The 14,771-nt window shown below is 34.2% G+C and overlaps 1 protein-coding gene across 3 annotated transcripts in view; it reads left to right on the top strand.

Moving 5' to 3' along the window:
- The first annotated feature begins 50 nt into the window (after window positions 1-50).
- LOC120637867 overlaps window positions 51-14,771 on the top strand; it is a 115,827-nt gene continuing 101,106 nt past the window's right edge. For all 3 annotated transcript variants that reach the window (XM_039909909.1, XM_039909911.1, XM_039909910.1), the window contains exon 1: window positions 51-213. The gene's annotated coding sequence lies outside the window, so the exon portion shown is untranslated. The remainder of the gene's footprint in view (window positions 214-14,771) is intronic.

Raw genomic sequence — 14,771 nt, forward strand, 5'->3', positions numbered from 1 at the left:
TACATTCACCATTGCGTGCGTTAGCAGTGCCAGCAGTCAGTGCGGATCGCCTTGCGTGCGCGCACGTCAATCGTGTACCAACTCGACTCCATCGATCGATCGCGAACTGTGTCGAACGTGCCGTTACAAAAGTGTTTCATAATCTGTGATTGTTTACTTTTTTAATTTACACACGATTGGACCGGACCGTATACAGCCAACGACTCAAAAGAGGTTTGTTCAACTCTTATTAAACATCCTAAAGTAGTTCTAATATTTTTCAAACGTGGGAACGCTAGGAAATCTAAGCGGAACGTAAAGGAAAACTATTATAAGTGAGCGGCAAAAAGTGCGAAGTCTATATTGTTGTGCTCTGTCTACTTGAATATTGTTACATTTATGGCTCTAGATAGAGTTCGGCTTAACATTATACTTATATATAGTTGTTTTTTTTTGTTTTCTTGTGATACAAGCAACACAGCATTTTTTTTATGAGATTCGTGCTATCCGATTATTAGGAACCTTAATTAAACTTAATCCCTATTATCCTACGGAGTATTTTAATGCTCTATTTATTGTATTTAAATCTTCTTAAATAAACCTGAACGTTTTCTACGTTTTAACGCGCAATCGCGCAACTAACAAACCAATTTTAACAAAAATCTTTTGTAAGCTCTTGTCAAAAAAAATCAAAAAGCCTAACCCACTGGCTTTTTGATTTTTTTTAAATTGAATGCGACTGAATCCTCCTCGCAAAGCTAGATCTAATATTTTCATCTAAAATAGATCTGCCTATTGGCCCACAAAAGTATGTACCTACTTTAATTAAATTGTATTCATTCACAACCAATTTCCTAGGTACCTCTTTATTTTGAATGAACGAGCCTTTACGTTCACTGCGCTAAGTTTTGTAAGCTATTCATTACCCGTTGCGTTACCTAATACGTGACCTCGCGAAAATATTATAAGGTCTGCGCGACGAAGGTTTTTTTATTGAGCATAGTTATTATCAAAATCGGCCAGCTGTGACCGCTTCCGCGACCGGTGGAATGAAGATGAGTCTATGATTTATGTTTTATTTAAATTATGAAATCTTTTTATATTATGCATAATGCATTCAGATAAGTAGATAGTTACAACCTACTTTTAGCAAAATAATAATTTTAATTTATTTGCCAAATTGTGGGTACATAACAAGTAAACATTTCATTAAAAATACCCTTCACAATCGACTGTCACAGACAGTGTGCAAATATTAGAAAAAAAAATATATAAATGACATTACAATTTAAAGAATAAAAATACAATAATCAGAAATAAGTAATAACGTTATTTTAATAAATTAATTAGGCAAATAATAAATATTATAATTAAAAATGCGGTTATAAAGTAACAAAAGTTAACTGAGTAGCTATATTACTCTCACTAAAGTATTCTTTTACACTAGGTAGGTATAATAGTTTTTTTTGTTGAATACATAAAAATGTTAAAAATCACGTTAATCTTATCCTTTCATAATGTGTGTTTGTTAGTTAGGTTAACTTTTATATCAGGAAAACTAACGGTTTCCACGTGATGTGTAAAAACTTTAATAAACGCTTTAAACGAATAACGCGGGCAACAGCTAGTCTTCTTCTACATATATAGAAGGAAAAGGTGACTGACTGAGTTACTGACTCTATCAACGTACAGCTCCTGACGAATCGGGCTGAAATTTTTTTTGCACAAAGATAGTTATAACAATGTAGGAATCCGCAAAGAAAAGATTTTTGAAAATTCCAACCCTGAGAGTTAAATGGGAGATAAAAGTTTGTATAAAATCCTTCATTTATCATTCATCTTTCAAGTTAATTCCATGAAACTTTGATTTTAGGTTTTCGATTAAAAAGAAAGAAATACGTGTTTCACATATTTTAAAAATTCCAACTCCATAGGCATTAAATTGGGAAAGAAAATTTATATGAAAATTTCTGATTTTTAAGTAATTTACAACTCTTCTAATTCTGAGAGGAAACTCTTGCCCCGTGAATAGTGGGCCGTTAATGCGTTCATCTTTGACGTGTTTTTAGAAACTATTTCTAGTCCAAAATACTTATTGGTTAAATATAAATATTTTAGTTTGATGTTAGTTGGTTTCGTGATTTATATTAGGCACCTCCTGTTTTTCTTGTTAACCTAGTAACGTAATCTCATAAGTACCTTTTCTGTAGCTGTTTAGCTTACCATCGGTAGTAAAATATCATACAGACATACTTTCGATTCTCTCACACACTCAATTTATTATAATATTATCTATGTTCTATTCCAAACAATAAACTACCTCTGTACAAAGTTTCATTCACATCTGTTCCTCCAACACAACCTCCATCCAAACTTTAGTGGTTAGATTACTTAGGGAGCATGGTTTTCAATTCGTATACGTAAAGATAAAAAACGTAATAATTGTATACACACAATACCATAATAGGAGTTAGAAACTAAAAGTAGGTACTAATTAATATTTATACATAACATAGAGTTACGTTATGCGAATCACGTTTTTGTAAGAAGCAAAAACGAAACTCATTAAAGCAATATCTACCTACATCGAATAGGTTTGACTTCATAGCAATAGGTATTTTACGATCTACGAATATCACCAGCCTATGTAAATAAATTCTCAACTTTTTCTAACTACTTAATAATATTTACAAACAAAAATAACTAAGGTTAAAAATTACTAACATAATTATAAAAAAAATATGTAAATCGACTGATTACGAAGTAACTTTGGTAAGCTTTTGCATGAAATTCACAAAATATGTTAATTTTGTGAATAAAGATCACTGACAATAAAAAAAAAAAAAGAAAAACATTTTTGCATTATAAGAACAAAACAACTACTTAGTTAGGAATGTATGTTATTAAATTTATGTCTTCCACGTGTACTTACATACTCTCCTACGTAATTTTATGTTATTTTATCGCACGAGGAAAATTCTAAGTTAATAACTATATGACGATGATAATATATAGATGACGGTTTATGACCTTAAACCAGCTTGTGCCAACGGCTCCTTCCGATTGTGTAAACGTTGTCTGTCCAACTAGTGGGGGTCTACCAACGCTGGAAATGTATCTGGTGCTGGGTCGCCATTCCGGCACCTATCGATCCTAATCCTTCGATATGTGCCTCACCCATTGTCACTTTAACTTGACAACTGGTTGAGCAATCGGTACGAACGCATACTTGAGGTGATTTTTCGGAACCGCCAATTGTTGAACCGAAACCGAACATACCAATGTTTGTGTAAGTATTATTTCGATGTATATGGTTTGTTTTTAATATATTTGCGTGCAATAGTTTTAATGTCTACCTACCTATATCTATACACATTTTTAATGTAAATCTCGACTTGATTGCAATGGATCGATTAAAAAAAAATGTTATTCGATTCTTTAAAATGTTCTACTAGATTTAACCCACTTTTGTCGCATTTTTGGAGTGTTTTGGGGATAAAAATATTAAATGATATTTGACCAAAACCTGCTTTTCCCCCCATGATACCCGATTGAGTACCCAACTCAACATCTTATGTCCCCTTACTTCTTCTTTAGCACAGTAAAAAGAAGGGATACTACTGTAAACGGCGCCTTTAATCTTATGTTAAATGCCGACAATGTTTAGACAGCGTCGCGACAGTGAATGTGACCATTAATACTGAGGCATGTAATATGTTCTTTTCTCGCCTCTGACTTACAGCACGATTGCTTTGTTAAGGTGGTTTCGTTGGACTTCGGTTTTAGGGTGCTAACCTTGCTTCTAGTTTTAACATTGATCATGAAGAGCAGACCGAAACTCATACGAGTATAGCTCTATCCATCGCCAGCTGAATGAGTCTAAACTCTAGTCGCTTTTATACCAGCTGTCAACATATATTTTTTACAAGACCGTAAAAACTTAAGTGCCTCTTGATTTCGCACGCAAGGCAGTTAGTTATCTATCGATTGTAGATAAGGATCGAGGTAGCTCTATCACAGTTATGTATTATTTATTGCATGACGAGTCATTTTATTTTAACAAGCTGCCATGACTATATAGCCAGTTGTCCGTTGTATCCGCCTGAGTCGACAGTCGAGGGTGGTGACATCTGTATTCACCCTCACCACGCGGTACCAAATAGTTGGCAATATATAGTTTCAACGCGGCTATAAAACTTAAGTTCCCCTGGATTTCGCACGTAAGGCGATCATTTAACGATTAACGTTTGGAGATAAAGTTCGAAGTAGCTCTCACTCATGCGTAAGACTAAGAATAAATAATACACAGCATAGTTATGTATTATTTATTGTCTGCTACACATTACATTTATTTTAATTTTTTTAGCTGCTGGAAACAGCTAAAAAAATTAAAATAAATGTAATGTGTTGACCAAGATTAGTTCTTAGATATTTTGTCACCTATAAGGATATATCTCAAATATCGTTAAAATCCTCATATTATAACTGGGGTAGGTAGCTTACCTTTCCGAGGCACGACAGTATAAACATTCTAATTCGGAGCTGTGTGCTGAAATTGCTTTTTTTTTCTTTATTTTAAGGTACAAAGGATACTCATGACACATTATTTTCTGTAGTTGCAAGAAAAGAAATCCGTGATTCCGTTCTGAAGATTTAAATCGGTACCCTACGTGAAACATATATCTAAGCATACCAAAATACCTTCAAAAGGATTCCTATCTAAACCTCAAATTTACGAAGTCATTTAAAAAGTAGCTTTCTGTCTAAAAAACTTACGATGCTGTCATAAAAATGTAACAAGCAGACATAAATACAGACAAACTGGTAGTTTTAGTGCGTATGGTGGCTACTACTTGATGTTTTAATGTCGGCAATCTTCTCGTAACGAGTGATTTAGTAGGATTTTACACTCGTAAACATTTGTTAATCTCATGTAGACAAAAATATGTAAAGCTGGATCTACATCAGAGCGTCGGGTTGATTTGAGATACATCAGAAGGCTATAGGAAAAGTGCCCTCATCTATCTATCTTCTATCTATACATATAAAAGAGAAAGTGTGTTGGTATGTTCCGTACAGGCTCCGCTGGCTGGGCCGATTTCAATGAAACTTTCAGGGAATCTCCGGATTGACCTGGCGAGTAATCCTGTAAAGTTTGGTGACGATCGGAGCACTCCTATTTTTGAACTGTCAAACTATCAAATACAGCTTTTATTTACTATGATGATATTCTATTGTTGGGTGTACATGGGTGTAGATAATGATCTTCACCCGCTCGAGAAGATAATAGAAGGGAATGAATACGGAGAGAAATAAATGATTTAATATAAATTAAAAATTTAATGATGTAAGTTTATTGTTTAAATAAAATAAAGCAAAATCTAGCCCGGCGAAGCGGGCTGTGTACGCTAGTTCTTTATAAAGAATATAAAGAATAAAGATTATAAAGAATCACTGACACTGTAATATGTAAAGAATAGATCTTTTTCGAATTAGCTTTTAAGCCCAATTTGAAAACTGAGGCGCAAATGCAAGCAAAATTTGGTCAGTGTCGTTGTATTTCCTAAGCGTACATGGGCAACAAATTCCCAGGATATTCTTCGGGTTAAAAAGTCCTTTGTCCTTCTCCAGGAAGCGAGCTCTTTACCAAATTTCGTCAAGAACGGAGCAGTGCTTGAACCGAACATGGGTATAAATGAAACGAATAAACGAACGATGGAGCTCCTTTTGCAGTTGCAGGTAAAGTCTGAAACTTAGCTTAGTAAAATGACGAAAAGTTACCATTTTCATTGGCAAGGGAGTATAAATGGACGAAGTTAAACGATCCAACCAACATTGAAGTAGTCTCGGGATATTTCTACCGTGCCAATGCTATGATAGTAACATATTAAATTTATGGCTAATGCTCTGAAACACTAGTAGCCAGTAATGTTGTGTGGTAATTTGTTTCGTGTGCGGCGGCCTAATCTGCAAGGCAACAAAACTGCAGAGAACATAATGAGTGACCGTTGGGTTGAATGAGATGGTTATGTGATGTGAGCGCAGCTTAAGCCTCGAACAGGGTTAAACAGGCCGCCATTCAAGCATTCTAAGTGCATCTAACGCGCTATTCACAGGCTGGGCTGGTGCGGAATGCGCCTACCACTTGAGTTTCCGCCTCGAATCCCGCCGACGACGACGGTAAATTGGCGGGAGACCAGCTCTAAGTTATGGGATCCAGCGGGATCGTTTTTTTTGTTTCTACCGTATTTTATTTATTTATTTAACTAACAAAAGTTGTCCTAAAACTATTATAGCGTTATCAAAATTCTTACGAATTTTACCGTCCGCGTTTTCGATCGCGTAGGTTATCTCCCAGGATAAAAATTATCCTATCAATTATTCCTATATCCTAAAAATAATCTTAACAATAATATGCATTGTGAAGTATAACATCGCCTGAGGATGCCTCGGTTTCGGAGCGAAACTTGCGTAGAGGGTACATTGCCGGAGATCTGTTCGGTGTGGAATATAAGGATTGAAGAAATTATAAATTACACCATACAGATTCTTCTGATTTTCGCGGAGTAGGTATAGAAAATTAAGCTTAATTTTGATAATATATCGGTCTCCAGGTTACATGCTAAAATTTTTCCCAAACTTCGTCAGCTGTAAAACAAATGCTATTTTTCAAATTCGCCGGGAACATTACGCGGGTGATTAAAAGTATACTTTTCAATAACTCCATCTCCAGGATGAAACTTATTAGTTGAATGTCATCAAGATCGTCGTAAGAACTAAAAAATAATATTTCTTACTTTACAAATTCTGTTGGAATAAGAAGGTTATGTTACTCTCCGTGATTTTAACTAATTGTATGCCAGAAATCAGTCAGTGAATTGGTAGCTTAGTTAGGTCGTGAAGAAAGGACAAAAAGCTAACAAACACACTTACATTTATACTATTAGTTAGGATGAAGATTAAACAAGTTTAAAATACTTTGAGTAAAAGAAACAGAAGTCGTGCTTTCCAATCTCGGATTCCAAAAGTTTAATTTCTGGCCATTCATACATTCTAAGTTAAGCCTACGAGCTACCCATATAGCTCAAGCTGGAATGTTACTAAGTCGGACTTTTGGCCTCATATACCCCACGTGCGAGACTCAAGTAATGAGATAAAGCGGTTTTTGTGTAACTCACTTTTAATCTAAGTGTTAAATCTCTGTTTCGTTTATGTATTTTATTTTCATCTATCATTTATACTTTTTCATTTTTTTTCTCAATTCTTAACAATGCTTAAAAATAAAATAAAAAACACTATTAAAAATTTATAAAAAAAACATCCACCCTCCGCTTGCGGAGCTTTTGAATGCCCAAGGAATCGGCGGTCAGGGCTCCAGAGTGAGGAACCTCCTCACAATACGCGCCGTTTCAAGGACTACTGCCTTCTGTATCCGACCCTTGATCCAACAACCAAGCGAAAGCTTCTTAAGATGTTGGTCGAAGTTTTTTATTTTATTATTTAATTACCCAATATTGAAGGTTTCCAATTTGATAATAACTTTTACTCTACCTGTAATATATTTTCGTAGGTTTTTTTTCATTCCTACTGGTAATTAGCAGGATTCCAATTAAAAATAAATATTCTACGTTCTGGTTCTTTGTTGGTTTTCTGTATTTGGTTTAAAGTAAGGTAAGTATAGGTAGGAGTTTTTCTGTCGTTTCCTCTGTATAGCAGGATTCGTATTGCAAATATTTACCTTTTAGATCTTTTTGGTATTGTGTATATGTTTAATTTTTTTATATGCATCACTAATGCCATTTATATCATCATTATTTTATTTTTAATTTTCAGAATTCGACACTCTTTTACCATTTTATATAAAATAAAAGAACAAATTCAAATTCATTTATTTCAAGTAGGCCTACTTTATAAGCACTTTTGAAACGTCAAGTATGCATGTTTGTGTGACTCTACCACCGGTTCGGAAAGCAGATTCTACCGAGAAGAGCCGGCAAGAAACTCAGTAGTTGCTCTTTTCCAACATCAACATTTACAATCATTTTGCTATCTTGCGGGAGATGAGAGCGAGGCTGGCTGCTTCCATTCTACCTTGTCATTGAGGAATTCATCAAATGTATAGTAACCTCGCTGTACTAGATGCGTTTTTACACATTTTTTAAATGTATGCATTGGTAGGTCAAGAATTTCCTTAGGAATCATGTTGTAAAAGCGTATACTCAACCCCACAAAGGAGTTCTGCACCTTTCGCAGACGATATGCAGATATCACTAATTTATGACCGTTTCTGGTAAGTCGATTGTTAATTTCAGCTTTTGATTTATAAAGATTAATATTTTGCCTCACAAAGACTATATTACTATAAATGTATTGCGAAGCTACTGTAAGAATACCTATTTGTTTAAATTTTTCACGAAGCGATTCGCGTGATCCAAGTTTATATATTGATCGTACGGCTCTTTTCTGTAGTATAAATATACTTTCAATATCTGCAGCTTTTCCCCACAGCAAGATCCCATAGGACATAATACTGTGAAAGTATGCGAAATAAACAAGCCTAGCTGTTTCAACATCGGTAAGCTGTCTAATTTTCCTGATTGCATATGCAGCTGAGCTGAGTTTACTCGCTAGGCTTTCTATATGGGTACCCCACTGTAGTTTACAATCTAAGGTCACTCCTAGAAAAACAGTGGAGTTTTCTATTTTAAGTGTTTCTCCATTTATTATGATGTTTTTATCAATTTTTTTTACGTTAGGCAAAACAAATTCCAAACACTTAGTTTTTTTTGCATTTAAAAGTAAGTTATTAACAGTAAACCAGTCTGACACATGTGACAAAGCACGGTTTACGTCGTCAAAATTATCTTTGTTTCTATCAGTCTTAAAAATGAGAGATGTATCATCTGCGAACAGTACAATCTCACAAGTGCCCCTGACATGGTGTGGCAGATCATTTATATACACCAGAAACAATAAGGGACCCAAAATTGAGCCTTGTGGGACACCCATTAAGGCAGATGATCCCTTAGACTTTATGTCTTTTACGCATACCCTTTGAACTCTATCACTTAGATAAGAGGCAATTAAATTGAGTGCAACGTTTTTGATGCCATAGTGGCTTAGTTTTAATAACAACGTTTTGTGTTCAACGCAATCGAATGCTTTGGACAGATCACAGAAAACACCAATGGCATTCTGCGAACGTTCCCAGGCATCGTAAATATGCTTTATGAGTCTTGCGCCTGCATCCGTTGTACTACGACCTTTAGTGAAGCCGTACTGCTCCGGATGAAGTAAGTTATTTACATTAAAATGATTTAAAAGTTGATAAAGTATAATTTTTTCAAAGACCTTACTAAGAGTTGGCAAGATTGAAATAGGCCTGTAATTGTTAAGGTCATTTTTATGACCGGATTTAAAAAGGGGTATTAATTTACTACATTTCATTAGGTTCGGAAAAATACCCATATCAACACATTCATTAAAAATTACATAAGGGGCAATAACGTCAATAATGTTAGAAATGACCATCACCGACATACCCCACAGATCACCGGTTTTTTTCAACTTTAATAACCTGAAATTCTTTACAATATCTATTGCAGATATATGTTTAAAATTAAATAAAACATTGCACTCTTTAACATTATCTCTCAATATACGCTGAGCTGCTATTGGTGAAGAGCTTAGAGAATCTGTTAACAAAATGGGAACATTCTGAAAGAAGTTTTCGAAAGTATTAGCAACCTCCCTGTCAGACGTCACTTTATTGTTATCAACAATAAGTTCAAAATCCACATCACGAGATTTAGTTTTTCCTGACTCGTAATTAACTATTTTCCAGGTTGTTTGTATTTTGTTATCAGATTTCATTATACTATATTTAATGTGTAGCGATTTCGCATTAGTGCAAACATTCTTAAATATTTTAGAGTATTTTTTTACGTGTTCTACGAAAGTTGGAGTATGATTAAATTGTTTTTCATCATACAGCTCATACAACTTCTCCCTACTTTTATATATACCTACAGTAGCCCAGTCACTAAATTTTAATTTATTACTGACATTGATGTGCTTAAAGTTGAATACTCTATTAAATTCGTTGTTTATAGTATTAAATAGTGCACTATAAAGACTGTCCGGATGAAAATGTTCGCACGCAATACCAGGGATTTTCGCAGTAATTTCACGTTTGAATCGCATTAATTTAGTCTTAGTTATTGGCCTACACTTTATAATCTGTCTGCTTTTATTGATAGTATTTAAAACAGTAATAAGTTGACCACAATGATCTGACCTTAAATTATTAATTATTCTTTTATCTAAAATGTCACAATTGAAAAAAATATTATCTAAGCAGGATGCTGAAGTTGCAGTTACTCTAGTAGGTTCACTAAAAGTGTGACACAAATTAAAACATTTAAATAAGTAAAGCAATCTAGCAGTTGTTGCATTTTCTAGTAAAATGTCGACATTGAAATCGCCACATACAATTACTTTTTTAGTAGAAAGACACAAGCGCTTTAGTACATCCTCCATGACATTCTCGAAATCGCTAAAATCACCTGAAGGGGGTCGGTATACACTCACTATTATAAATCGAACAAAAGACCATTTCACGGGTCGACTTGACCCTTAAACGTTAATGTTTGATGACTACAATTTTGAATTCCTATTTTGGAGCGAATTCTAGCTCACGCCTACTATATATTAGCTATCTTTAGTTATAGTAACATTTGCCCAATCCTTCCAGTTGTTTAAGTTGATCTTATATGCTGATATTTATATTAGAAACCTGGGTGGTTATACCTATAAGCAACCTATAAGCATTTTTTTGTAAACTTTTATGTCAATAAATAAACAAAAATCTATCATAGTGTACATATGCCATTCTTATAATTAAAATTTTTATTTCTTTTAATATATTCGCAATAGAGCGTACGTGAATATTGAGGTGATGTACAATAAATTAATATCCCTCTTTACTCTAAGATTTGCATGTCGTAGACTGCGACTAAACATGTGTAATATTGGGCTCTGCCCACTACCCCAGTCGGCCGTCATAAGTATGAACGAAAAATAAACTGATAAAATAAAGTTTACGTCTCCGTAGTCGTTTAAAAATAAGTGCATAAATCGGTCTAAGTTTTTAACTTGCACCATAAAGCTTAAGCTCATAAAAGCTTCACTATTCCCTCGTTATTAACGAAACTAATTCCCAGAGTAAGCCGTTAACTCCGGAATGGTAATGAGATTTTGTTGTTTTTTTTCACATTTTTTATTGGAGCGCTGCTGTCGAGTCCTTTCGTCTTTCTGTTCGGAGATTGAGAGGCAACGTTGTTTGCTTGGCTTTGTTGAGTGATTTGTTGACGTTAATGACGTTATATTTGGTCTAAATGCCTCATTGGTTGGTTGACGTGTCTGACTAGGAATCACAAGGAAGTCCTAGGTTCGGTTCCCGGGTCACACCGAAGAGTTTAATATTTGGTTTTTCGATATATAGGAAATTGGCGCCGTGTGTCCCAGTTATAAAGCCCTTGTAGGTATGTGATCATAGTTGGAGACCTAACTGACAAAAATTTAAACGAGCGAGCGGAAGCCGGATTTGTATACAAATAAACCAAACGTGTTTTGATTTTACTACAAAAAATCACTTTGGAAAAATTTGTTTTACTGGGCTAAAATAATCTTATTTCTGTGTCCAGGATGCAATCTATCCTATTTTTTTAGATCAAATTAAGCAGCGGTGCTAAGTTTAATATTCTTAAATCTTGCGAAAAAAGTTATCAACTGCTTCTCCGGGATCAGAAGTATTATAAGACCATAACCAGTATTAAAGCTATCTGTGGGCCATATTTCGGGAGCATCGTAATAAACAGACACACTTTTCCAAATTTGTTGATATGCTAGTATGGATAGGTGACATGCACGTGATATGATAGGTAAATTAAAAAACAGCAGGTGAATGAGTAAATAAATGTACACATTTATTTTACACCATTCACTAACCAAAAAGTTTTTTGGGAGTTCGTTGTACATTCGAATAAATACAAAAAAAAAATGTGCAATAATTTAGCGGTGATAAATTCATAACACGTGGGTAAGTTTTAAATTAAAACTTAAAATGAGATTGAGCCTAGGATAGTAACAAATTATTTGTTTTGTATGTTGCAAACGTAGTCTTGGGCTCTTGGCATAAAGCTTGCACCTTTTTATTTCGTCCTTTAACTTGGGATTAGTTAATGCATCATTATTTACAGTGGATACCGCGAGAACCCGCTGCGACCAATCGATATTTTATACTTACGCGCTTTTTTATCTGTCGCTCGCTAGAGTTTGCTAAGTATAAAACCTTTGCTTGATCCCTTATGTGCTTATAATAACTTTTTTTTATTGATAAAGAGTAATCAAGTTTACCAAAGAGGATACATACATAACATAAGTACAGTATAGTGAACAAAATATATGTTTTTATAGGTTAGGCACCTATAAAAATAGCACAATTTTATTTAGAAGTTGAAACAACTGTTCGACATGTCTCCCAAAATTTTAATGCGTATAGTAGGAAGGTCTTTACGGTAGGTGGTTTTGTCGTTATAGGGGTAGAAACCATGCATTGGTCTTCGAAAATAAAACTGCGTTGTATTAAAATTTAGTCGTTTACTACTAGCGATCGAAAAAGTTTCGTTCCATTCTAATTGTGTTTTATAACGTATTTATTTGCATTATTTCAAAACAAATTTGATTAAGTGGTCAAATTTGATTTGGTTTGAGAGTAGCATTAGCTATCGCAGATTTTTGTTAGAACTTTGAAAAGGAAACAATTTCTTCATGCATGATTTTTACTCAAGTTATATAAGTTTTGCGTAACTTAACTCTTACGTAACCACGCAATGTAAGCTTTAAAAAAGTTAAATTTTTGAGAGCTTATTTGCAATGTTTGTCATTGATGATCCTCTTCCATTGGTTGTAGGGAGATTTTATTTTATAGACATCCTCGATAAATTGATTATCGAACACAAAAAAAAAAATTATTTCCCAGTAGTTTATTTATTTATTCATAAGACACACCAGCAATTAATTGTAACTACATTCATAAAAAAAAAAATGTGTTAGAATTACAAATTCTGTCTAGTGCCATTACAATAATCAATTATAGGCGTATACAGCATTATCGTTGTTATCTCCGGTCACATTATTAAAAAATTAAGTAGTAAAAATAAAAGTATTTAACTAAAAACTATTAAAAATGATAATGTAAATATGGATTAAGCTATTATAACAGATTGATAAATAATATTTTATTAAAATTAAGATAAATATTATAATTTATTTATAATAATTTAATTCATAAAAAACATTCTAGGTTTTAGGCTAAACATTCTAGGTAGTTCCTGCGATTAGCGTGTTCAACCAAACAGACAAACTTACATGTTTATTATAAAATTGTATATCACCTTAGTATAAGGATACCTATGAATTACCTAAGCGAATTAGATTACTAAGTAAAGCTCTCCATTTTACTACAGCCGCGAGGTATCGTGAAACAAAGATGGCCGACCCCTGCAGAGGTTTCTAACCATTACCACAGTCCAGAACATAATGACGTAATGGTATAATATTCCTAACCTAATACGGTTGTGATTGGCGCCCGGGGCAGTTTTCTGGGCACGGAAATTAGGGGCGTTTGATTCCAGAAACAATAATTTGAGAGACCAGTTTAAGTGCCTACAAAATTAATCTAAATAAATAAATAAATAAATATACTACGATAATACACACATCGCCATCTAGCCCAAAGTAAGCGTAACTTGTGTTATGGGTAATAAGATAACTGATGAATAATATACTTAAATACTTATAATATATAGATAAACACCCAGACACTGAAAAACATTCATGTTCATCACACAAATATTATCCAGTTGTGGGAATCGAACCCACGGCCTTGGACTCAGAAAGCAGGGTCGCTGCCCACTGCGCCAATCGGCCGTCAAAATTACGTACAAATAATGAAGACTCGCTGGTCTTACGGAAAGCATGTTTGACTAAGGTCATAAGTTCGATTCCCAGGTGCACCGGAAAATATGCCTGTCAAAAATTCTGCAGTTAAGAAATTTGGATTGTCCACCCTCGTGATTCGGAGAGCACTAGGAGCTGACGAGCTAGGTTATTGCCCGTAAATGTGATAGGTACCTAATACTTAAAAATGCATTCGAACAGTCAGTGGCGTGCCGATTATATATGCCAAAAACCACTGCGTACACTAAATTACACCACCTGTCCGCTCTCGCTTATCTTGTCCTAATCCAAAGGTTGCCTGGCAGAGATCGCTACTAAGCGATAAGGCCGCCTTTTGTATTCTACTTCTGTCTTTGTATTTCTATTGTTTTTTTTTTCCTATCTTCATAGTGGTGTACAAATAAAGAGTTAAATAATAAAAATAAATTTCTTATTCAAATTTAATATATATATGTGGTTGGAAATTTGGAATACAGATGTTTAAACGAGAAACACTGATATACAGCCAATTTCTGTCTTAAATCATGCTATATTGTACAAACGAATTAAGTATAAATCTTTAGGTACATCTTCGACTACTCTGTTCTGAATCCAACTAACTCTCTTATGTGAGAGAAGGTATTACAAGGATGAAATAAAATCTAATACTACTAATGATCTGCCTAATCATTACCTCAACACATTACTGGCCTACTACCGAGCAAGGGCCTCCTCCAGTGGCGTGCACTTCATACTTGCACAAAAGCACTGCCTAACCTAAAATTTATATA

This window comes from Pararge aegeria, chromosome 4 (assembly GCF_905163445.1).
Source record: "Pararge aegeria chromosome 4, ilParAegt1.1, whole genome shotgun sequence".
In the NCBI taxonomy this organism is placed as follows: domain Eukaryota; kingdom Metazoa; phylum Arthropoda; class Insecta; order Lepidoptera; family Nymphalidae; genus Pararge; species Pararge aegeria.